Source organism: Sparus aurata, chromosome 22 (genome assembly GCF_900880675.1).
Source record: "Sparus aurata chromosome 22, fSpaAur1.1, whole genome shotgun sequence".
Classification (NCBI taxonomy): domain Eukaryota; kingdom Metazoa; phylum Chordata; class Actinopteri; order Spariformes; family Sparidae; genus Sparus; species Sparus aurata.
Window position 1 is genome coordinate 10206383 of NC_044208.1, and position 25334 is coordinate 10231716.

At 40.2% G+C, this 25334-nt stretch overlaps 1 protein-coding gene across 3 annotated transcripts in view; it reads right to left on the bottom strand.

Moving 5' to 3' along the window:
• ncoa1 (nuclear receptor coactivator 1) overlaps nucleotides 1-25334 on the bottom strand; it is a 70227-nt gene that overhangs the window by 35708 nt on the left and 9185 nt on the right. For 2 of the 3 annotated variants that reach the window (XM_030405913.1, XM_030405911.1), the window contains exon 2: nucleotides 10405-10627. The gene's annotated coding sequence lies outside the window, so the exon portion shown is untranslated. Of the gene's footprint in view, nucleotides 1-3560; nucleotides 3899-10404; nucleotides 10628-25334 lie in introns of those variants that run through there. The other variant, XM_030405912.1, reaches the window with a different exon arrangement.

Sequence of the window (25334 nt, forward strand, 5' to 3'; positions counted from 1 at the left end):
CATGTTCAGCTTTAATGTAACTTTCTAGAATGACTTCATCATAATGTGTTAATTTATGGACCTGACAAGTTGAATGTTGTCTCGGTATAACTGGCAATAGGTCAACAATTCACTGATGGATGAACGCATGATATAAAGTAGCTCTATTTCATGACATACCAGCTAAATGTGTCTGCTGCACACTGACCCTGAATTGGGTGATTGTGTTTTTTTTTTTTTTATCACATCAAACATCTAGCTGTGTGTTCATACTGTGAAAACATGTCTAACAATACATTGTTAGGAGGGAAGCCTGACTGAGATGTATATTGTTGATAAGCTCTTCAGCCGTTCACAACAAGCCATCAACAGCCATCATCATATTTCTGGACTTTCCCGTTTCCCTTCCATTGTGAATGTTTCATGAACTACAGCTTCTCCCACCTGTAGACTTTTTATAATTGCTGGTCTTTAGCTGCCCTTTCACCCCATTTGTATTTCATTCTTCTTGGTGGACTGGACAGCTATCACACCACATATAAATGTGCCCAAGAAGCATTTAAGAAATAAGATTGTTTCACACACGTAGAAGCTGTTGGATTCTAGCCAGATGTTGAAAAGGTGTCAATGCGTCTGTCTTTCAAAGATGCATAGATTATCTTTACTCCTCCTGCAGTGTAACTACGTCAGTAAGCTGCCTGTGGAAATAGCCACCCATTGTCTGATTTTCTAAATTTATCCATGATTTGTCTCCTCTCTCCTTGTGATGACAGCAGCTAAAGTTACGGTAAAATTACGCTGAAATGAGCTGTTTGCACTCAGTCTCATTAAAGTAACAAGGAAATCTTAACTCCCGCACCAGTTATCTGATGAATGATCTGTATGGATGAGACAGCATCGATATCAGTGAATTCATGTGCCTGTTAAGTTACACTGTAGATGGTTGTTAGTTAAGGCAAGCTTCATTGGTATTGTTGTAACTCAACTGCTGAATTGCAAAATTCATCTTCTTGGGTTTTATGCGTGCATTAATACCTCCTTCTGGACTGGAGGACGACCAAACCGGATTTGCATTTGGCCATGTAAAACAAAGACAGACTGTAATCAGATTTGTGATCCGGCCAACACGTGTATGTGGCCAAGTTTAAATGAAAGTATCTTAATGCTCATCTGCATTTTGTTTGTTTGCTAGACAAAAAAATCTTAAATTATATAGCTTTTAACTATATCACTCATACTTATTTATACCTTCAACTGCTCCGATTCAGTTAATCCTTGAAAATCCTCGAAAAGGCAGAAAATATGATTCAAGTGGCTCAGCTACCACTGCATTATTGATCCTTGTCAACACTGTCAACACTCCTGCTGAATCGTGCCTGTTACCTTCAGGTGTTGGAGTTTCAATAAAAGCTAAGGTTAAAGAGACTGAGGCAAAAAAATCATTTCCAAGTTACATTTTCAAGGTAGAAAAAATTCTATTCTGTCTTGTACTGCAAATCTACTGTAAACAGAGGGCTTACTGTATATGATATTATCTGTGCATCTCTCAAACAAAAGCCCTGCTGTTTTCTTGACGCTTCATTCATTTGCTGATGTGAGCTAATCTTGACGCACTATAAACGCAAAACACAAAAGTGTCATGTGAAGGCGTCAGGAGTTATAAGGCAAAGTAGCTATTCTGAGTCATGAGGAAAAAGAAATGAAGTAAGATGAAGAGGTCCAAGGACTTTTTTACAGTTTGAGTAAACAATCGTCTTCCATCATGCAACTTAGACTGGCGATGTCTTTTCCAGTGTGTGCTTGTCTTATCAGCATACGGAGCGCAGCACAACAAAAGCAGCTTGGGCCCTGATGTCTGTAAACAATACCAGTGATCTGACATGAGGGACTAAGACTGCTACCAGTACCAAACAAGTTAGACATAATAGTATGTCCATGATGCTAAACTGAAGTCACCCAAAGTTCTCAAGCGACATAATAATGATAGTTTGGAGCAGGAAAAAGCAGACTGGTCAGTCGATACCACCCTCCAGAAAAGGATTTTATTCTTGGCACTTAAAAGAAAACAAGCGTAAGAGCAGGACACGGCCTGTGCAACATTTTTCTGTTCAAACCCAACCGAGTCAAAGGGTATTATCTGAACCTGACCCAAACTCACAACAACTTCACAGTGAGTTGATAGTTGCAACTGCTTGGTATGTGACGTTCTGCAACGTTCAATTTAAACCAATGCGACTTGATGTTGTCTTGGATATAATTTGAAGGGTATTGTGACAGAGAGGCTAATTTCTGCTCTGTTTATGTAAAAAAAGTGGATCTAGAATAGAACAGGTCTGTTTCAAAACAATTAAACTGTTACTGGTCACATACTTCCATGCATCCTTAATGTAGGTATGGATGTTAAGTAATAAAACCAATAGAGGGCGCTGCTCTGAGGTCCCCCTTTACTTTTCCTTCGCCAACGTCCAACTCACATTTCATTCCTGTCCAATCTCCTCCCAGCTGTTTCTTTAGTAACTGTTTGTCTCCGTGCCTGGGCGAAGTAACATCACACAGATGTTTAAAACTCTCCTACATAACCTCTCCTCAGAGAGTTCAGCCATTTTTCAAACTTCTACCTCTTCTTCCTGTGGCCGTGTCTTGCTTGACCCTCAACTACCAGAAGTACTGCTTTGTTGGTCCATATCTGTAAGCTTCACAAAATGCACAGAAACCTGGACCAAGTGCATGCAGAGTACGGACAGAAGGGTTAATCCGTATTCGTATATGTATTTCATGTAGAGAATAATTAAGCCTTAAATTTGAATGCAGGCAGAGCAGAGGAAACGCAGTGTAGTTAAAAATTATAAGGTCACACAGTTACCAGTGCTATAAATTGTCTGTTTTCACTGATCGCAGACAAGTACAGTATAGAATTCTGTGAAATGGCATTGTTCTACGCACGTAGATATAAAACCAAATCAATATACATATGGCCTCTTCATTTTATATCTATGACGTGACCAAACCCGACATGAATCACTTCAAAAATTTTGTCCAAACACGACCCGCTCTGGCACCAACAGGGTCAGGTTTGGCATCCATGCTCTTTTACAAAAAAGCAAACAACAGATGGACCAACCGAATAAATTGTCTCATACACACATTTACGATTCTACATATATTTTCCTATTTTAGTTTCTACAGAAAAAATCCCATACATTCTCTTTTCTCTCAGGATGAAAAATACTAAATAAAACACAGCTCCCAGCATTCATCTACTGCATGCATGCAGCCAATCAGTACAGTAAAACATTAAGCTTAGTAAACAATCTCTGCTGCTACACTGATGTCCTTTCAAACTGCCATTCAAAACACCCGTATTAACCCACTGCAGTATTTAACAGCTATGACAGCTTTCACAGCTTGCTCTCATTAAAGCATCCAGCCCAAAACAATCATAATTAGATCCGTTAGAGCTGCAGTGTAAGCGCAGTCTCGTCACACTTCCACAAACACCTGCCTCACAGTAAAGTAAAAAGAAAGGAGGTAAAAATAAAAAAAAATGTGAGAAAAACAACTAGGAGTCTTAACCCACACACCTGTAGACCAGGTCAGCCTCCCACACCTTCTGACCTCGACCCCTCCCTCTCTATGGCGTGACGTACGGAGCCTTCAGTCGCCAAAGAGGAAGAAGGAAAAGCAGCAGCGGCAGCAACAGCACAGCAGAGTCAGACCGCTGAGAAATACAGTCCTCCATGGGCTCTCCATTGCAGCACGTTTCGCTGGATTTAGGTTCGTCTTTTCTCTCTCAAAGCTTCCTCCTCTTTTGGTTTCTCATTCCAAGAGCTTTACTGATCACTTCACACACTCGCACATACAGTGTACACACACACTCAACAGTGGCAATGTATGGCTTGCAGAGGGGGAGTGAGGGAGAGACCATGAGTGAAGGATGAGAGGTGTAGGGAGGAAGGAGTGACGAAGGGGCTCGCTCAAAGATACATACATTATCTTTATTGGTTTACTGAATGAGCATTGAAGCAATTTCCAGGTCTTTATTTGGGCTTCTTTTAGAGCCCATTTATCACATGTGATGGGTTTCTGCAGATTTAATCAATTTCCACACTGTTCTCAGTCATAAAAATGTCACTCAGAATCTCATAATATTACCGGAATGTCACGACCAGAGGGAACCCCTAAATGTTCCCTGGATAAGTAAAGACAACAGCAACAAGCCACGACATGATAATGCTAAACTTAAACTGATATTTTTGGTGTGCTTGTAAAAAATAAGGTGAGAAGCTTAAAAACTACCATTATTTTTCGCACCACACTGCTCATTCACACCCCCCCCTCTCTGCTGTGCCGACTTGGTACAGCCCATGAGAAGCTGCTCAGTCACTGTTGCTAAGGCCCTCCCTCCTTGAATATAGGACATGACCAGAGAATGTATACCGCCCCATTCGATCGGGGCCACGCTGCACCCCCTGACTCCTGGGTTATATTTCACACGTGTTGACATACAGACAGGTGGAATCTTGTTCGTCATCATTGTTATTGTCCATGTGCAGCTTCACTACAGTGCAGATAGCAGGTTTCACTGAGCGGCCTGTCTTCGGCTGTCTGCATGTGGCCTCCACGTGAGGTCAGATTGAGGGTCGATTTACTCAAAACTCAATTGATGAACAATCTGATTCTGCTATTTCTCGAATAGTGATACACGACTGCCGGCAGGCGCTAGGTCAGCTGCATCACTGAAGTCACTTAATGTGGTTCGACAAGACCTAAAAGCTTCGATTACGATTCACCTGTCAGCATTTCGGCGGCACAACAATTCTCGATAAACTCATGTATGGCATCCTCAGTTTTCCTTTTCATAAATTAATACAAGCTTTAAAATAAATCTAAATTCCCTTGCAGTTCCTGTATCTTTTCAATAACAGTATCTGTGTGACTCATCTCAGTACAGTGTAAAAACAGTGTATTCGGTGAGAACGAATGTAGGAACACAAGGAAGACAGCTAGATAAAAGGGGAAATTGAACCTTATAATCTAGATAACAAGAGCAAAAAAAAAACCCTGCTACAAAACAAATACAGGAAAGACTGTAAACATCACATCAAGCAAGAGATAAATCCATCTGCAGAGCATTACACTGGTGCAGCAATTATATAAGTAGCATTTTACATAGCAGTTTTCACATAGGTCACTTGCTGAATGTGGCAAACGTCACAAACACGAGAAATCAGGACTGCAGAGGTGAGGTTACATTTCCTACTTCTCTGTTTTCTTTACAGTGTGTCTGAAGCACATCAAAGAAAGATTTCAATTGCATTTTCTTAAACTGAATCCAAATGTGCAGTGTTTCACTCCCACAACACCTTCGAACAAAATCCTGCGCTACTGCCTGTACATTTATACAGTAAGGTGCGCCAAAATTCTTGAAACAACAAAAATGATGATACGTAGAACTTTACATATGCAAACTGGAGCCCTGCAAAAGGTAAGGGCTGCTACCTGTTTTACATTCATATTGTTTGCAAACAGGTTTGTACCCACAGTCTGACTGCCTCATCAGTGGCTCAGTTCCATTAAGAACCAGACAAAGCAATTATACAACAATTAGAACACTTTAAATTATCACAATGGTAATGCAAAATGCTGTCAATCACTTAATCTGCTCTACACCTGCCTCACAACAACATGTCAGTGTTAATGTCTTATGTTAATGCTGTCAGAGCACAATGATTAGAAAGTATGCAATAACAAGGCAATCTTCACAAATTCATTATAAATGAATCTGCCAGTTATTCAAGATTACTCTATTGGTATTTAGTATCAGAGAGAGGTGAGAAGAAGGTTCCCATTATAATTGGGGTTCGAAATATTTCAATTATCAATATCTACTTGATTATTTGTTCTAAATGTCAGATATTTACACAGTTCCCTAACTCCTGAGCTGACATTTAAAAATGTAATTCTCAGTCTGTAAAACAACCTAAAACACCTAGATAATCAAATTCTCTAACCGAAACAATTGTCAATATAGCTGCCGATTCAATTTCTCTATTTGACTAATTGTATCTGAATCCAAGGTGTCATCTTCAAATTTCTTGGTTTGTCTGACCACCTGTCAAATCCTTAAATCTATTCAATTTACTAGAATAGAAAAACAAACAAAAAAAACCTGGAACTCATGATTTTCGGACATTTTTGCTTTAAACATGATAAATCAATTATCAAAATTGCCCCGATTCATTTCTGTCAGCTGACGGACTGACAATTTCAGCCAAGCTTCTCTTACTTTCAACAAGTTTTGATGACAAAGTTTTCATACTGTAAGATTAACAGACACAAACAGTGGTCAGGAAAATGGTAAAAGGGTTCAAACATGCAAAAACAGTGGCGTGGTCCTTTAAGAGTCCCTGCTTCTCCACTGAATACCCTGCTAAGTTCCAGTCCATTGTTTCCCACCATCTGTGTACACTAAGATCCAGGATGTTTACCAAGAGTAAGAAATAACCTTGGCCTACACACTGCTCCACATACACTACTACAGTTAGCCAGACTCCTTGGTGTATAGAATACATAATGTAGAGCAGTGAGCAGTGTTGAGTTACAGCTGGTGGACTGCTACCCAGAGTCACTTTTCTTGTCTGTGGAGCAGTGGGAGCACAAGAGGAAGATCCAGAGTAAGTAACATAGGGAAAATTAAAGGGATGTTCCTAACGACTCATCTCTACAGCTGAACAATTAATCGATCAGTTGTCAACTATTAAATCAATTACTAACATTCTGAACATCGATTAATCAATTAGAGTCATTTTTTCAAGAGAAGGGTCAAAATATCTGACCATAATTTAGCTAAGCTTGTCTGAAAATATATTGACAATAGGATAAGAGCCTTTTGAAATGGTTAATCACCTCCTTCAGCAACCGATTTGTACTTTAAATGCAGCTGAAATACAGGGCAACTTTGCATCGTCCATTATGAACATTGCTCTTATCCGACAAAACATAACAACAAATCACTAAATAAATGTTATTAAACAATTAAAGCACACTGCAATCATGATTTCAATCATGACTAGTAGGAGGGATCATTTTTGCATCAAACCTTTTTTTTTACTCAAATAATGTAAACACGTTTTGTCAAACATTTTAGCTTTATTAAAAAATAATGTGCAACTTTTTGCAATTTTGATTTTGCACCTGTGTAGCCCAGAGGCCAGGTTCAGACTATCACCTCCTGACAACCAGAAGAGAAATCTGGGAAGGGAGCTTGGTTAGTTCTGCTGATCTGCCCAGATTATATGTCAATGTGAGGGGTGAACAGATTCAGTCTTAAACCTCCTCAACTAATCCAGACCCATCAGGGCCTCCCAGATCAATATCAAATGTTGCAAAAGCCTTGAAAACTCCAGTCAGGGTTAGGGTTATTCAAAATATGGGGGACTCATAATTACAGGAGAACTTTCCAAAGAGCTAATGAAAGGAATACCCCGGAAAAGATGAATGTGTTGCCAAGCAACAGTAACCAACCCTTGCCCTTGAGGCTAAAGTTAGCTAGCATACTACTGTTGACAGATAATAAAACCGACAGTTAAAATGTCACCTCCTGTTCTCACTGGAGAATAGACAGGTGAGGTGCTGCATCGGCATGATAATCTTAATATCCTGTAGAGTGTGATGCGATGTGTGCTATTTTCAAGTCTTGTAGTGTGTGCAGGTTTTAGATTAGAGGGAGGAATATCTGTCAAGATTCTCCTTGGATGCGTGACGCAAGCCCATTTCAGTCGGTTGGGATTTTAAAAGTCCAGCCTTATTCAACATAACAAAAGATCCTTGGGAAACATGCCTGATTATAGGTCATTCAAATGTACAGAATGTCTATAGATGTATGTATAGAATGTCTAACCGTGCACATTCCTACCTCCACATCATACAATATGTATAGTAAACATACATACATACATACAAGTGTGTGGAGCCATCTCCTTCTGGGATGACAAATACATCCCATTTTAAATCCTTAAAATAGTCACTATATATATCTTTAAGCCTGTCAGTAACATGATGAATATTATTGAAAACAACATGCCTGTATGATTTCATCCGTTTCGACAGGCAGGCCTGCATATCTGCCTCTCTTGGTGCGTGTTACTGCTCACCTAATTTTTCACAGAGCATTTTCAAATCTCTAACACGTTCACTGCCAGACTGATAATTCCACATGAATATTCATCGTTTACTGAACTCCACTGGTCTTTGTGTAATTTGGAGTGCGGGTGTGGGTGTGTGTGCGAGTGTGTCCTCATTTCAACTCGCGGAGCGCTGAGGGAGGGCTACTCAGACATGCTGCGATGTTCAGAGCCATGCAGCCGGTTTGGGGCCACAAATCTCAACGCGCACGGCTCAGGGGAAAAGTAGAGAAAGGCCAGGGAGAGAGAGAGGGGGGTATTATCTTTCTTCTCTCTCTTAACTATTAATTTAGCCTGAACTAACTGGTGCTCTTCAAAATTAAATTGACAGACTATTAAATCTGTGTTGAGACAGTGAAGACTGGAGTCTTTCAAATTCAGCCAATTATTCAGTCTGTTTCTCATATTAAATGGAAAACCTTTCTCACTTCCAGTTATTTGTACCCAGGGGCTTTTTCTTCATAGCTTTCGTTTCATTACAATTGATAGTGTTCAAAGCGTTATCATCTTTTTTACTGTAGATCTTAAAACAAACTCAGTTTGCTCCATAAAACACATAACGTACCCAAAATAATGGCTTATAGTGAAACACAAAAAGGCGATAAATATCCTTTCTAAAAGCAAAACTCACACTGGATTTACACCCTTTAAATGAATACAACTGAAAAGCCAGGGTGACTCCTTGTGGCAATACTGCATTTATCATTTAGTCTTTAAATGAATTATTGCAAAGGCTGATGGTACAGGTGGCCGACATACGCAAAATATGGCAACCCTTGAGTTAAAAACAAAACAGTAAAACATTCTTTCAAAATAAAATCTTCTCCCTCATCCTGCGTTGGTTGGGATGCCTCCTGATCTGTATTTACAATTTTACTGTCATCTGACATGTTGTGACACCAACCCTGGCTGATGGCAAAAAAATCAGCAAAGCAGATATCATACTATATATTCTAGATTATGCAAGATACTAATGTATAGAGATGGCCAGTGAATAGTAATCTGGCTATTAGCAACTGCTAATGCGGATGTCGTCATCAGCTTTAAATAGCTTTAAATAGCCTTAAAACAGGCTCTGTCACAATACACAATATATAACAAGAAAAATCAAATATCACAATGTTTTTGAGCAACTACTTCAATAGTAATATTGCAATAATCTTGTAAGAATGATTACTGGTACTTTTAACAGTGACATGTTTGATAAATAATCACAAGTAATGTGGATATAGGTGACTAAGTTGGTAAAGGAGAGTATTGGAACAAGTTTTAAAACCAGAGAAAAGCCCACACTTGTGCTATATCAAGATAAAGATATATCCAAAATGTAGGCCTGCACGATATGAGGAAAATCTGCGATGTGCGATAACACTGTTCAATATTGCGATGACGATATCACTTGTGATAAACAAACAAATATATGCAATATGCAATGATGGCAAGGTTTTAGATTTGCTGCTACTAGACGTTTGTGGTTTTGTGGTTTGGCTAATGTTAGTTTTGAATTGTTTATGTAGCTCTTAATGGTTGTATTGCAGGTGGTGATGGAGGTTGGTTATGTTTCCTCTAGAAGTTGCAACAACTGCTCGGCATGTAAAACATGCCGAGCAGTCACAATGCCTGTAACACGTCGTCTCTCCCGAATCCAAAATACGTCCATATAGCAGAAGTGCTGTTTCTTTTTACCACCAGTTCTTCATCGACCACATTTTCATCACTTATCTTACCCTGATCCCCCAGAAATTGTGATTGTCGTTTTTCATTATTCACATCCTTTGTTGACAAAACAAAAAAAAAAGAAAGAATAAGAGATGATGAAAATAATCATTAGTTGCAGCCCTTCTACTTACAGACTGAAACTGGCAGAAACGTGTCAGGCACATGCATTTCCGTGACTCATTTTCAGCTCAATACAGCAAAATAATTTTAAATATTGACCTCTCTTCACCTCTATCACTGCCATCCTACAAACATGGCCTTGAGCCTGAGTTAGAATATAAGTTCACTCTAAAATAACAAATAAAGGGTGCATTTTGAGTCAATAAAATCAATAAACAAACATGATTGTATTCTTGGAATATGGAGTGGGTGTTAAATAATACACACTGTTACATATGTTCTACAAGACCCAAAAAAACAAACAGGCTGCAGCAGTGTAATCCCCTGTGGCTAAGCAGTGAGACAAACTGAATTGCAGCACTCAAACAGAGCATACAACGCTAACCAGCCTAACTTCACTTACTTGATCTAGGGCTCCAGTGGGTGAGTCATGTGGTGGCTGTGGTGGCCCTGTCCAGGGCTCAGAGCAAAGATAAAGGGAGGAAGGGGAGACTGACGGTGAGATCAGCGGTGGGCGAGCAGCTTGGAGTCGAGACGAAGGAGCGGTGGTGGTGGTGTTATGGCTCCACGGCCGCTCTGTCACATGGCACCATCCCAGGTGCAGGGAGAAGCCGGCTGGCCTCTGACTGGGAGAAGAGATGGGAACCACTGTTAGTATGCGATGCATCTGAGATCTTTCAAATTATGACGTGCAGACAAGAGCACATTTGTCATAGAAGCTGTCAACAATCATCGCACGTGATCAGCACACCAGAAAACACCTCTTTTTCATTAAGTGAACATGAGTTCTATGATGCGGCACATTAATCGATGCTGTTCTCTCAGCAGTCAAAATTCCCTGTAAAAGTGACAGCGAAGTATGTTTCTATTCACCAGATGTACTTTTGTGGAAAAATGAAATATCACTGGGTTAAATCAAAGGAGGCGGTATCTGAACCATACTTCACCATTATTTACACCTATATGATGGAGGCTGATGTCACCCAAAGGTTGAAGAAGCACTCAGATCGTCTATTTAAGTTAAAGTAGAAACACCACGGTGCAGAAATACTCTGTTACAAGCAGCGTTTTGAATATCTGATAGTGTTGTACTGGTTTTCTGCAGTGTCGATACACTAGCATCAGCTGCATTTTCACACACTCTCTTCTCTCTAGCGAGCAGACACACCCACCATTTTTAAAGGCCTAATCTGAAGATAGACGTTTATGAAAAAGTTTTGTGTTTAATGCTTTCTGATGTTCTTTGCTACTTTGCTATCTCTTTGTCAAGTTATAGCCTCATCATATTTATCCTCTGTTAAAAAATTTCAGGCCTTCAATGTTGTGTCAGGTTTTCCCCATGAGACCGATTGAAGACATCATAATGTATTCTTTATTTTTTGTTATTCAAGTAAACCTGTAAAAGAAATAGCAATCTCAGTTGTTAAATTAATGTAGTAGAGTACAAATACAATAGTTGCCTTTGAATTGCAGTGGAGTATAAGTATGAAGTGGCAGAAAATGGAAAAACTCAAGGAAAGCACAACTGCATCAAAATGATACTTGCAGTGGAGTAAATACTTTAGAACACCATGAAAAGGACAGTGAAAGAATAACTATCATTATCCAAAAGATGCAATTTATCCTAGAGCGATGAACAATTATTCCTGGATGCTTCCACTTAAAAGAGCAGAAATATCCATTTTAATAATCAGTCTCAGCACACACAGAGCGGAAAAGTGTGCACACTGATTCAACTGCTCCTGATGTTTGTGTTTCTTAACGAGACATCAGCTTGATATCTGCAGACAGCTGGCTAGTTAGCTACGCAGCAGGTAGGAACAGACTGAACACCACACTGTTCTGTCAACTTCACCTCTCATAATCCCAGCACCTCATCAACAAACACAAACCGAAAACACACATCAGCGTGCAGGATCTTTTTATCAGCATGTCCAACTCCACCCAATTCTAAGCGAGATAACCAGAGTGAGGACAATCCTGTTAACTGTGGCATATGTACATATAGTGTTACTATTCATGTCACAGTTTTCATGTCATACTGCAAATGCAGCCAGCTATCATGAAAATAACTTTTTTATCTAGATATAACTTTTTGTGGACATTGTGAATACCTCTTTTTTTTAACCATGCAAATATTACAATCAAATATAAACGCTCCTTTTGATTAAAGTGACACCGTTCTCAGAGCTGTTGACACCTGCTGTTTCCCCGATACCTTCGAGGGGGGGGGGAAATGACTGTCGCTCCAGCATGTTCAATAGCAAATGGTGAAGTTCCAACAACAACAAAAAAATAAAAAATAGGGACAAAGAAAAGTTAATTGATTCATAACTGCAGCTCTACTACTGGGTCATGACATTAGCCTGCAACTGACCTAAAGACAAAGGGGTCTGAAGCTCAACTACAGTCTGCTTCACCATCAGGATCATCACAAAGCACAACAATTTCATTTTATAGTCCTTCGCTGTCCCTATAGAGATGACAGTATATAGCAAGAGATTGAAAAACCTCATCTAAAAATACAAATCCATTAACACATACTTCCCTGGTCTCCTTTCAGTCTCCTCACAGTAATCAACTGCATGTTTACAGAGTGTGTAGTTTCATGATTATTATCTGGTTCTACGACTATCTGGATCTACGTCGTCCATGATCATCCTCTTCTGCTTCTGTTTCCATCTGTTCAGCTGACACATGGTTGACCCTTGTCTGGAGAGTGTGTAGCTATGAGAGCTGAGCACCATGGGGATTTTCCTGTTGGTGAAGCAGACTGTGCTCACCCACAGCAGTGCTGAATCAATCAATCAATCAATCATTGCTGCATCACAGATCTACATAAAGAAGGGAAGTGCACTGGCTGACGGTTGGCCGTTGGCCTATGTTCTGTTGTTATTATGTTGGCCCTAATCTGCAGCAGAGCCTGTCAGTGAGAGAAATCATTCTGATTGGCTCTTCAGCTACGCATAAGAAGAGAAAGAGAAAAAGAAAGCCCCTTTTGCAAACTTTTATCAAGAGTCAAGGTGGCGAGACTGATGTGAAAATGGAAACACTGTTTTATCACAACATCAGTTTGTACATCTGGAGTCCTGAGTCTTCAGGTTTACCATTTCGAATGACAAACAGAGACTGCCACCATATTGTTTAACCCACAGTTATTTTCCCTTGCAGGTGCAGAACATACAAACTAGTTGGTCGTCACCTGTAGTCTTTGGCTGAAACACAGGTGACTTGACACAACCCAACAGCTGGCTTTCATCACCACCAGTTCTACACTGATCAGCCAACAATAAAACCACTGACAGCTGAAGTGATTAACACTGATCATTTAGCTACATTGAAATGTTCTCCTGGGAAACCTTTGGTCCTGCCACTTGACACGCACCACCCACCCAAACGCCTATGTAGACCACGTCAACAACCTCCTGGCAAAGGCACCCCCTAATGGCAGTGGCCTCCCAGTAGGAAAAAACACCATGCCCCACCTTAATGCCTGCTCAGGAACAACCCAAGGAACGTAACTAAGAGCACAAGGCATTGATCCGATCCCAAAATGAAAGCAGGTGCTTTAGATGTTGGCTGATCAGTGTATGTCCTTTTGGTCTTGTAGAATTTGCTTCCTTTATGTGAAGGCAGCTACACATCACCACGCACAGACTGCTATACCAGTTGCTTTTAAAATGTCAGGAGTTCTGTCATCCCACCTGTGTTTTGCTGTTGCCTCTAGTTATGAAAACACCAAAAAGTGAGTCACTAAGTGAAAAGCTTTGTGAGAAATGGCGGATTCGGATCGGATTTTTGAATGACTAGCTGATGTTTCATTGGATTTCATCAGATGTTATACTGTTTTTCTCAAGTATAAATTACACCTGAAAGGTATGTTGAAATGATTAATACAGGCTTGTTTGAAAATCATGCACTTTTTGTTCAGTAATGAGCTATTTCCCTTTTTTTCTTGATTTGAGATTTGACAAAAAAGGTTACTTAATACATTTAAAATAGCAGATACAACCTACCTAACACTCTTGTAGCAACACACTGAAGTTTCGGCTAAGGGGGAATGCTGAAATTTCATTGGCCAGAGTAGCGAAATCAGCAAGCCATCCATTGTAAAACTATCTGATAAGGATGATCAGCATGAGATTCACTCCTGATGTGAATAGGTGCTGAGTGTCGACTCAAAGCAGACTTGTGAAGAGACCATGCCAACTTGTGTATTCTGAGTGTACTGTACAACTGGAAAGGGGCCTTGAAGTGGACGTCTACTCTTTTCTTTCAATTATTCTTCACTTTCAACTCTGCTTTTACAACCAAGTAAATCAGCTTAAAAGTGACAAATCTTTGTGTTTGAAGGTGCAGACATAAATAAATAAGAGGACGTTCTTATGAAATCTGCTCTCAAAGTATAATCCATGGAGACGGTGATACATTTTACCATACATTTTATCTTATTTACATGGACTTCAAATATCTGACATTTTCCTTGACAATGGACCATATTCAAACATACAATTTTATTTAAAAAATGACAATAAAGCCTACATTTCACACAATTTTTTATTTCTTTACATTTCACAGGAGGCTCCATCTGTCCTTCACAAATTTGGTCCAGCTGCAGACTCAGCTTCGGTAGACCAGCCAGCACTTACTTGTTGTGGAACAGCATGACAGTCTATATTCAACGACTATCAGTGCTCGTAAATAGGTACAAGGACTACGTGACAAATGGTGCAGATGTGTAAAGGTCAGTTGCCTTGTACAGGCACATATGACAAGGTAGGAGGCCAGCAAGAGAGCACAAACTCAGAGGTCTGCCTGTGTTTTAATCATAATCCAGTAACACTTAAACACTGAATGAGTCAGTCAGTGCGTTTACACTAGACGCGAATACAATCGCTTCAGACGCTTAATTCGCGCCGCGCCAGACGCTCCATTCGCGCCGCGTGATCATTTTGGACTATTCGCCTCATTCGCGTCATTTGCGTCATTCGCGCTTGCCCACTTGCCCGCTCATTTTTGAACCGGTATTTCTCAACCCGCTGTCTTTCCATGTCTATTATGGCTGATATCACCACCGTTGCTGTACTGTACCTGCTGTACAAGTCCCAGAAACGCCGGAAAACCACCCGCCGTCGTGTCTGGGCTCATGAAGTCCTCCGGAGACACACGGAGCTGGGGGAATTTCACCGTCTCCTCCACGAGCTCCGTCTGGATGACGACCGGTTCCAGCGGTACCTCAGGCTGATCAGAGCCCAGTTCGAGGACCTGTTAGCTCGAGTCGGTGCCAGGATCTCCCGCCTGGACACCAACTACAGTCGCTCCATCTCAGCTGCGGAGCGCCTGTCCATCTGTCTGAGGTGAGTTGCGGTGTCGTACAGCACCGGGTGCCCACACACAGCTACAACTAGCTTCTCCTCCATCGTTGCTCTGAGCAACCATAAACAACGGTACGTGAGTGAAGTGACGTCGTCGCTGATTGGATGTCGTGGCGCGATGCCGCCTGAAAAGTTGGATATTTTCAACTTTATTTGCGTCGCTTCAGACGCTTCATTCGCGCCGCGCTAGACGTTCCATTTCCGCCGCCGTTGCCTGAATCGCGTGTCATCGCGCCATTTACATTGATTTTCAATGTGGAGTTGCCACTCCATTCGCGTCTATCGCGTTTGGTCTGAACCATTCTGACTGAGTTAGTCTGACTAAAATTGGACCGGATCGGATTTCTCATAGTCGAATTAAAGCACCCAGATTATTCGATTGATAGTTGCATTACTCCTGCATGTTTCCTAGAGACGTTCTACTATTGTATGTGTTCCAGCGGATCGGATCGGATTTTGCGTTCTGCGCAGGCGCAAGATTTTTCGCCGGGGCCGTGAGCCGGAAGTAGACGGACGACGGCGGCGTCTTTCCTCCGAAATCACCGCAAGAAAGAGCGCCATTGTGCCCCTAGTTTGTGTGATTATCATGTACACCATATATGAAGTGTACAAAGATGTAGCTTCGTCTCGTTCTTCATACGCCATCTTTCTTGAATGCCGAGGCAGCTGGTGACGTAAAGAGGCCAGCCGGAGGTGGCTCTGTTACCACTAGTTGAAATGGGTACCAACCACATGTTGATTGCTGATTGATGAATCCCATTCTTAAGTTAGCTTAGTTGTTTATAAATGTTAGCTATGCCAGGCAAAAACAGTAAAAATCATATCCACATCAGAAGTAGCAATATTAAGAAATCCGATCCTGTTGTAACATAGAAATTCTGATTTGTTTTTGCAGTAGAAGCATGTAAGACTCGATGAAATGATGACGCATGCACTCAATGCACTTTGTCTCTGCAAGTGTCTTCCCTGTGCTTTGCGTTGTACCTTGTGGGAAGCCAAGAAAAATGTCTTGATGTCTGAAGGCAGCCTCAAGCCAAGACTGACCTATTAACATAAATAAAATTTAAGAGGGAGCTCATCCCTTTATCCCAAACACATTGCCCACGGCATTTGTTAGACTTGCCATTATTTTAGCCCTTTTTTTGTTACTGGCATGCAAGCGAGGCTGTCATTGGCAATTCAATTCTTGTTCTCAGCCTCCCTCCAATAATGCTCTAGCAAAATTTACAAGAATATCTTCCAAGACAGATCTAAGTTATCCAGAAAGCAAGTTTATAAAAGAGAGCTGTAGAAGCAGTTATAGGAGCCTTAATTTGCACTTATTTACCATCTGTATGTGAAAACTTTAACGGTCTAAAGGAGGAACTGTAATAAGTCGCACTGTTTAAAAGGTTTGCATGACACTAAAGAGAGGAATATTTACTTTGCTCTGGTAGTCATAATTCCTTGCAATGGTAAAGACTTTTAGGTGAACCTAAAGGAAAAAAAATTAGGAACAATACTTGTAATCATTATTGATACCAAAATATGGCTGCTCCAAACTGATGAGCATTTGATGTACTCATGATCACATCCTGGGAACAAGAACTCTTCTTTGGATGATCAATCATCCATCATCATGTCCAAAGATGTCTTTGATGGTCCTCAGCATAACTTCACATTAGGAACGAGTCAGAGTCAAATCTTTTGCGACTAATATTGCATTACCTGAAAACTGGTAGCAAATGACATGTTTATCATTCTCTAACTTTATAAAATGCAGCCACACTTCAGGTGAAATTTTCCAATCACGACAATAACAAATCATGTCATGGCTCACCATTCGGCTTATTTTAGTTAAGCTGGTCTGTAATTACAGTTATATAAGGCCCGTAATGATGGTGGTTTGCTTTACACAGCACTTTCAATGCACTACAATTCATTCATAATTGCAGGCAGTATTCAAGTAGGAATACTAAACATTTGCAGTTTCTAGCTTCTCAAATGAGAGCATATTATGCTTCTTTGTCATATAAATAGTACACCGAATATCTTTATTTTGGACTGTTAGTCTGAGAGAACAAGCAATTTGAATATTTTACCTTTGACCTCACCTATGTCACCATTTTTTCAAAATGTTTTCACGTTTTATAGACAAATAACAAATAAATTAGTTAAGATCACGTTTTGTGAAGAGTAATCAGCTACTGTTGACTCCAATTTAGGCCTGAATTATACTCCAGAGCTGTGGACACCAAGGACAGGTTCTGCAGTATCTGGCATTCTTTCAGAGGATGCATTACACACATATAGAGATATATTCCATAGGTTGTTGTGGCACAGTGGTCATGATAAATTGGAGGCACAATGACCTTACAGAGCATCACACAGAACCTTGCAGACGCAGAAGGTATAATCAAATTATAATTCTTCAAAAGTCTGTTTCACCTCCATCGACCAATCTAAAGTATGACAGTATATCAACTGCATGCTTTAATGCGGTTTCTCACAAGTGTTCTTTACATATTTACATTTGTAAATACTTGCTATGAAAAAATATTCAATCCACACAAAGACTGAAATTGTTACAGAAAGTTCAAGTACTAAATAAGTTAATGCCCACAGCTGAAAGTTAGGCTATATAAAAAATCAAACACGTGTGTACAAGTCAGGAAAAATTGTGACTAGAACTGTGAATGTTAATCAGCTCCATCACGTCATTAGGCAGATTCTTCATAACATATTCATTTGTAATTCTCTTCAAATTAAGGTCAACTTTAGGTCCAAAGCATGTTAGGAGGAAATAAATTACTCACCAGCTGCAGGTAAACCAGCAGAACAAGTAAACACTGTATATTATCTTAAGCTGATTTCACAGTAAGTTGTTTTCTTGTGTGCAGCCAGTGACATGACTCCCTTTGTGTGGACACAGCTGATGGCAGTCATCACTAGCTTTGTAACAAAACCTGTTTTTCTTTACACATATTTAGCTGTCAAGTGCAGCCAAAAAGTCATGGTACAGGCAACTGATCCTGAAGTGAAAAACCACACCTCAGTGGCCCGTATTTCAGTTGAATGGGACAAGGAGAGGTGGAACAGAGGAAGTAAGGGAAGTTGAATGGACAGTAAGGGATGCTGAATGGACCATTTCAGATATTATCAGAGGGAAGGTGAGCCGCTTTAGCGTATTGAGCCAGGTAAAATATAGGGCTCTAAGTCAAATAACAAACACATGCCTACCAACTATCACTGACCTGTAATATAGACTTAAAATGAAGTTATCTCCCTGCCATATGTAAATCATCCTTGGGTCTCTTGCAAGGCGCTTTATACAACTAAGATATTTTTATGAAAGTAAATGTACTGCATAATTTATACTAACTGCAAAATGTATCAAACAATGCATGACACAAGGAAACTATGCAACAGTTTTACAACACTTGCATAATGGCATATGAAGTTTAAATACGTTTAGTTAAATACACTCAGTTTACTCCATAAGTAAGATGCTTCATTTCGTATTCAGCAGGTAATACTTAACACTTAATTTACAGTAAATAAATATACATGGCCATATGGAACACAAGAGAGCGACTCACTGAGGAAAAGAGGTGACTGAACATATCAGCAAACATGCTCAGAATCGCAGTGCCAACATTCTGATATTAAGCAGGTAAAAGGTTCACCATTCTCTTTATTTATGATGGTTGTAGGCTAACATTGGAAATTAGTAATGGACACAAATTATAGCTGAAGATGTTTGGAGTATGTTACGGACAGGAGTTTGTTTTATTACCAAAGTACTGGAAAATGAAAGGAGAAGACCTCATGATGGAACTGAACAAACCACTTATTATAATTCATCTTGTAGTAAATATGAATGCCTAGGGATGTTACTCATTAATGATTAAACTGTCATTTAAAAGGTGCAAAGGGACCAAGGATTTTCACTTAAATTGGTGTTCCTCACAGGAAACTCTAGGGGTTGCCAACGCCATTAGGATACATCCTGTTGGCCCTACAAAACCATCTGACAGTGGTTGAGATACTTCAGTACCGACCGAAGAACTCAACTGGCTGGGCAACAGTGCCATCCTACAGACTAGGGGTGTTACCGCTGTCCAAATCCACAATATGATTTGACTTTAAACTTCTATCAATTTGATTTTCAATTTAAAGATATGTTCCCAAGCTCTGACTGCTATGCTGCTATCAGACCACCGAACGTGATTTGTGAAGAAAAACTACTCATACATCCTGATGACTGTCATTTCCCTCTTAAAACTATTTTTCTACTTGAAAAAGATACAGCGGGTTTGTGTAACATTATTACCTGTACACTGTAGTTTGGCGTTGACATGACAAAAAATGCTAAATGTTGCCAGACGAAGTGACTTTGGGAAAGCAGGAGGATTTTCTCGTTCTGTTTCTCCATCATCTCTCACTGCTACAGTGGACATGATAGCCAGTTGAAAAGTGCATCTGCAGGCTACTGGTAAGTTACACTACAGGGATGGTGAGAAAAAAAATCTCAGAGATTCTGCAATCTTGCTTTTGATTGACTGAGATTGAAAATCCATTTCCCTACTACACTGTTAGCAAGCTAAAAGCATTTTTATTGTTCCTAAACCAACAACATGGCCTCAGGCATATTTGCTATTCATTGAAAAATCATGTCAACCAAGCAAGTCTGCTTCTTCACAGTAAAAGTCATCGATAATTATCAATGTCTGATCAACCGCTATATTCAAATAGATGTCACATGCTAGTCTCAAGCATGCACATGCTTTGTAAAAACGGTTGCCTGTTATTACAGTTTTCCTGCAGCTCTTTGTGTCTCTGTTGTGTTTTTGGTTTCAGTTCAGAAAAAAACAGTCTGGAAAACCCAAGCTATTTAGACATTAGACATGATCTGGAATCTTATGCATTTCTAAAAACAAAATCCAGAACTGTGTTGTCCGTTTTGCATTCAAAATATAAAAAATGTTTGTTGAGAACTGAGCACAATTCCTGGTTTTGGGATGCTGTAAGTAGGTGAAAGTTGTCACGGACTGAAACAACTGCTGAAACCACTCTCTAAAAAAACAGATGTAAGCTATGTGAATATCAATGTGAAAACACCTGCGGAATAAGCCTGCAGGGAGCATCTGAATATCTAGACCACAGCCAGTAGTGAGAATCACTTTATTACACTTCACACCGAGACCACATCCTTTCCTCTTAGTGCTCTGTTTCCCTCTGTCAATGGCCAGTCTAGACACCATCGACGCAATAGGTATACTGCTCTGCACCCTTTCTGCTGTGCAATAAATAAATCAGGTTGCTTTCCCTCTGACTCCTGAGCAAAGCAAAACCTTACAAGTTGCTCACGATGATAAATAGAAGATGGTTTCAGTCTTCTTAATCTTGCTCTCACTGTACTGTCTCCCTCTCCCACAGCTTTCTACACTTTCACTTTGCATCACATTAGGGATGGCCGATCTAGCCTAAAATCCATATTGCGATATACATTGCAGCCTGCTGGCGAGATAGCGAGAAGATGAGAGAGATGGAGAGAGAGAGAGAGAGAAGAGAGAGAGAGAGAGAGAGATGAGGAGAGAGAGAGAGAGAGAGAGAGAGAGAGAGAGAGAGAGAGAGAGAGAGAGAGAGAGAGAGAGAGAGAGAGAGAGAGAGAGAGAGAGAGAGAGAGAGAGAAGAGGAGATAGAGAGAGAGAGAGGAGAGAGAGAGAGAGAGGAGACACACATCACACAGAGAGGAGAGATGAGAGACACCTAGAGAGAGGACACAGAGAGAGAGAGAGCCACAAGAGAGAGAGACACGAGAGAGAGAGAGAGACACAGAGAGAGAGAGATACAGAGAGAGAGACCAGACAGAGAGAGTACACAGAGAGAGACACATCACAGAGAGAACCACACAGAGAGAGAGAGAGGAGACACACACAGATAGACACACAGGAGATAGAGAGATGAGGAGAGAGAGATCGAGAGAGAGAAAGAGACAGAGAGAACACAGACAGAGAGAGAGAAACAGAAGAGACCAAAGAGAAAAGAGAGACACAAAGGAGACAACAATGACAGAGATAGAATATAGAGATAGAGAGAGAATACAGAGACCATAGAAAGACAGATAGAATAATATACAGAGACATAACAGATAGAACATAACAATAAGAGATAGACAGAGAGAGATAAAGAAATAGATACAGAGACTATACATATAGACAGAACATTACATATAACATATATATATAGATAGATAATAATATATAACATATACATAATATATACATATATATATAGAATCTAGCTATATCATATATATTATATATATATATATATATATTATATATATATATATATATATATTCGAATATATATTCAAATTTAGAATATTCGTGGACAGCCCTACTTGATCACGTTTGTTCCATTATTAGTAGTGATGCACTCTTGGCGTTTTTCTTTAAAACCCCATGACTCGAGCTCTTCCTTGAGCCCTTGTGCTATCTCCTCGGCTGTATGTGCAGCAGGGAAGTACGACGTCTGCAAACACCGGTTGCCAATAATCCAATTGTCCATGATATAGTGAATGTTCAGGCTGATGAAAGGCTCTATGGTACGGCTTGACCACAGTCCGTTGTAGTGGCAAAGTATTTCAAGTCACACAGCTCCTTTTCAACCTTTTTGTGGAGCTCGGCATACAATTTTGGCATCACTGTTTCTGTTAAGTATTTGGGCTAAGCAACTCGTATTATGGATCAATAGATCTGATCATGGCTTTAAAGCCAAGTCTCGCTACCATTTGAAAAGGGACCATTGTCCTTACACAAGTAAACGATTATGGCCCTGGTAATTTCAATCCATCGTGGGCTCTCCTACTGTAAGTAGTACCTTTTGAAAATGACTGTTGGATGGAGGTCTGGATCAGTTCCTGTTTTTTCTGTCCTGCGTTCTTCAGACTGGATCTTGGGGTTGGCTGCATTGCCTGGCAATGCTGGTATTCAGTGACATGTTTCGTTTTGAGATGGTAGAACAGATTAGTTGTGTTACCTCTCTTAGGAACTGTTGCCCGGAACTGTTGTTACTCAAGATGATGATGATGCGTTGCAGCTCGTAGCTCTAGATTACACGGGCAGATTCCATCATGAACATGCATTATCGCGATAGTGCAATAGAATTGAAATCTCTATTGTAGGCCAATTTTGTATCATTTACATCACCCATTACTACGTCACATGGATCCCTCAGTCCTAAGCCACACAAAAGTGAAAATGTTCTCAAAGAAAATGCAGCAAATTTGTGACTAAAACGCAGCCTGCATTGAGCTTGGTATGTCACAGTGTGAGCAGGACTCAAATCAGAGTAAAAGTTAATATATTGCGTTAAAATTGTACTTTGAAAGTAACCGATACAAAATTACATACGAAAGTAGTTCAGTAATAGACCTAAAGTATCTGATATTAAATGTACTTGAGCATCAAAAGAACAAGTAAATGTAATACGTCTATATGTATTGTATACTATGGGTTGAAATGGTTTCAATACTCAAGCTCCACAGTATGGATACACATGTTCCCGAGTTCAGAAAGAAAGAAATTAACTATATTACTGTTCTGATTAAAACACAGTACACATGTCTTGTTAAATTCTAAAAGTCCTCCAGGTGGTGTAAATTTTCACCCATGAATTCAAAAATGTTAAATACCAATATCTAGATCTAGTAATTGTATCCAAGTTAGAAAATTCCAGTATCATATCACTCATTTGAAATGTTATTATTGCCTGGATCTTAACCCCATCAACTGAAATGGAAGAGACAAACATCCAGTTATAGTGAACATACCAGCTTTTGCAACCAATGTTGTATGCAGCGGTCTTTGAAAAAACACAATTTTAATATTGGAGCCCTACGCCGATTCATGTGCTTTACAGATTCTGACAGTGATATGGCAAAAACACACACAAAAAAAGTGAATGTGATGCCAAGTTGGGGCATTCTCACATGCAGAAATGACAAATATGCAAGACAAGTGTTAAGTGCCGACTGCAACTTGCATGGTAACACATTGAGTCAAACTGCCAAGTGTCTCTCCGTCAGAAAATAAAACCCAGGCACAGTGGCACCTTTACACTCCACTTCACACGAGGTGTTTACACTACAAGTTCAATACGCACTGCTGACATCTGAGGTGAGATACCCACAACTGTTAAACTTCCTCTTATTTACCTCACAGTGTCCTCTGGGCTCAGGCACACATCCAATCGCACTAGAAGAGGATTACATACCTGTGAAAAAGTTCTCTCCTTCTTTTTATCACTTTCTCTATTCCAAGTTTCACCATTCTGGCAAACGCATTTTTCATCACACCTTCCAAATCCAAACAGCAAAATGAAACTGTTGTGTGATGCTATGTGCATGTCCTTGCTCTGTTTCCTCGCTTAGCCGATCAATTTCTTCCTGAATGTGATCTTTCTGTTTCTCTCATTCTTTGCCTTTACCTTTTCTCCTTCCCTCCATTTCCTCCCAACCCTCACAGATTCTCACAGTCTGCTGCACAAGCTTTTTTTTCTCCATGCGAGAATATAGGCCATCGTTCTGACAGCAGGAAGGCAGCGAGAAGTCGAAGCAGCGCTGCTCTTCTCTTCTTCCCTGCATTCTGCTCGCTCGCAGCAGCTGAAGACAGTACGCATGTACTGTATGAGTGTGCGTGTGTGTGTGTGTTGCTGCCTTACAGTGACTCAGAGTGCCACAGTCGAGGGACAAACCACAGCATACAGCAGCCTGTCCTGCACAGGTTTCGCTTAGAGCAGATTTTTTTCAGCTTTGCAGAAACTAAACCTCCTGCACGTCCCATTGCATATTATCAAAGATGATTTGAAACACTCTGGGAAACTGTTTGTTTTTTTATCCACATTCTCTGATTTGTGATAACACTGATCTGCCAGGGCTATGTAAACCAATGCACCATGCACTGTATGCTGAATCTAGGCCAGAATGTAGACATCACACCTTGATTAAAGGGTGCTGCATCAAAAGATAGCTTTCATACATATCCCTTAAGTAAACAAACAAGAAACCACAAGCTCTGTCTAGATTAGTCTTTTCCTTTTTTCACCTGCCAAAAAAAATGATACGATTCATCCACTGCTGCTTTCTAGTGCAGACAGATACAGTCAAGCCCGAAATTATTCACACCCATGGCAAATGTTGCCTACTACTACTACTTTTATTCAACCAGCAAGTTTTGTCTTGATTGGAAATGACACATGCATCACCCAGAAGATAAGACAATGTACAAGAGGCATCATTGTGGAAAGAAATATTTCTCAGCTTTTATTAACATTTGAACAAAAAGTGGCTTGTCCAAAATTATTCATACCTTCTCAATAATCAATAGAAACACCTTTATTGGTTATTACAGCAATCATAATTGCCACCGCTTTTTATAATTGCTAATTTGCAAGTCCACACTGGTATTTTTGCCCATTCATATTTAGCGAAGAGCTCCAACTCTTTCAGGTTGGAGGGTCTCCTTGCCATCACCCTGTTCTTTAGCTTCCTCCACAGATTCTCAATTGGATTCACATCAGGACTCCAGCTGGGCCACTGCAAAACATTAATGTTTTCACTAACCATTTCTTCACCACTTTTGCTGTGTGTTTTGGGTCGCTGTCGTGCTGAAATGTCCACTGGTGCCCAAGGCCAAGTTTCTCTGCAGACTGCCTGATGTTGTTGTTGAGAATCTTGATGTATTGCTCTTTTTTTCATGGTGTTATTTACTATGATTAGGTTCCCTGGTCCACTGGTTGAATAACACCCCAAAAGCATTAGGTTCCCACCACCATGTTTGACAGTGGGGATGGTGTTCTTAGGGTTGAAGGATTCTCCTTTTTTACACCAAATGAAGGATACATCATTGTGGCCAAACAATTCAATTTTTGTTTCATCTGACCATAAAACGGAAGAACAGAAGTCTTCTTC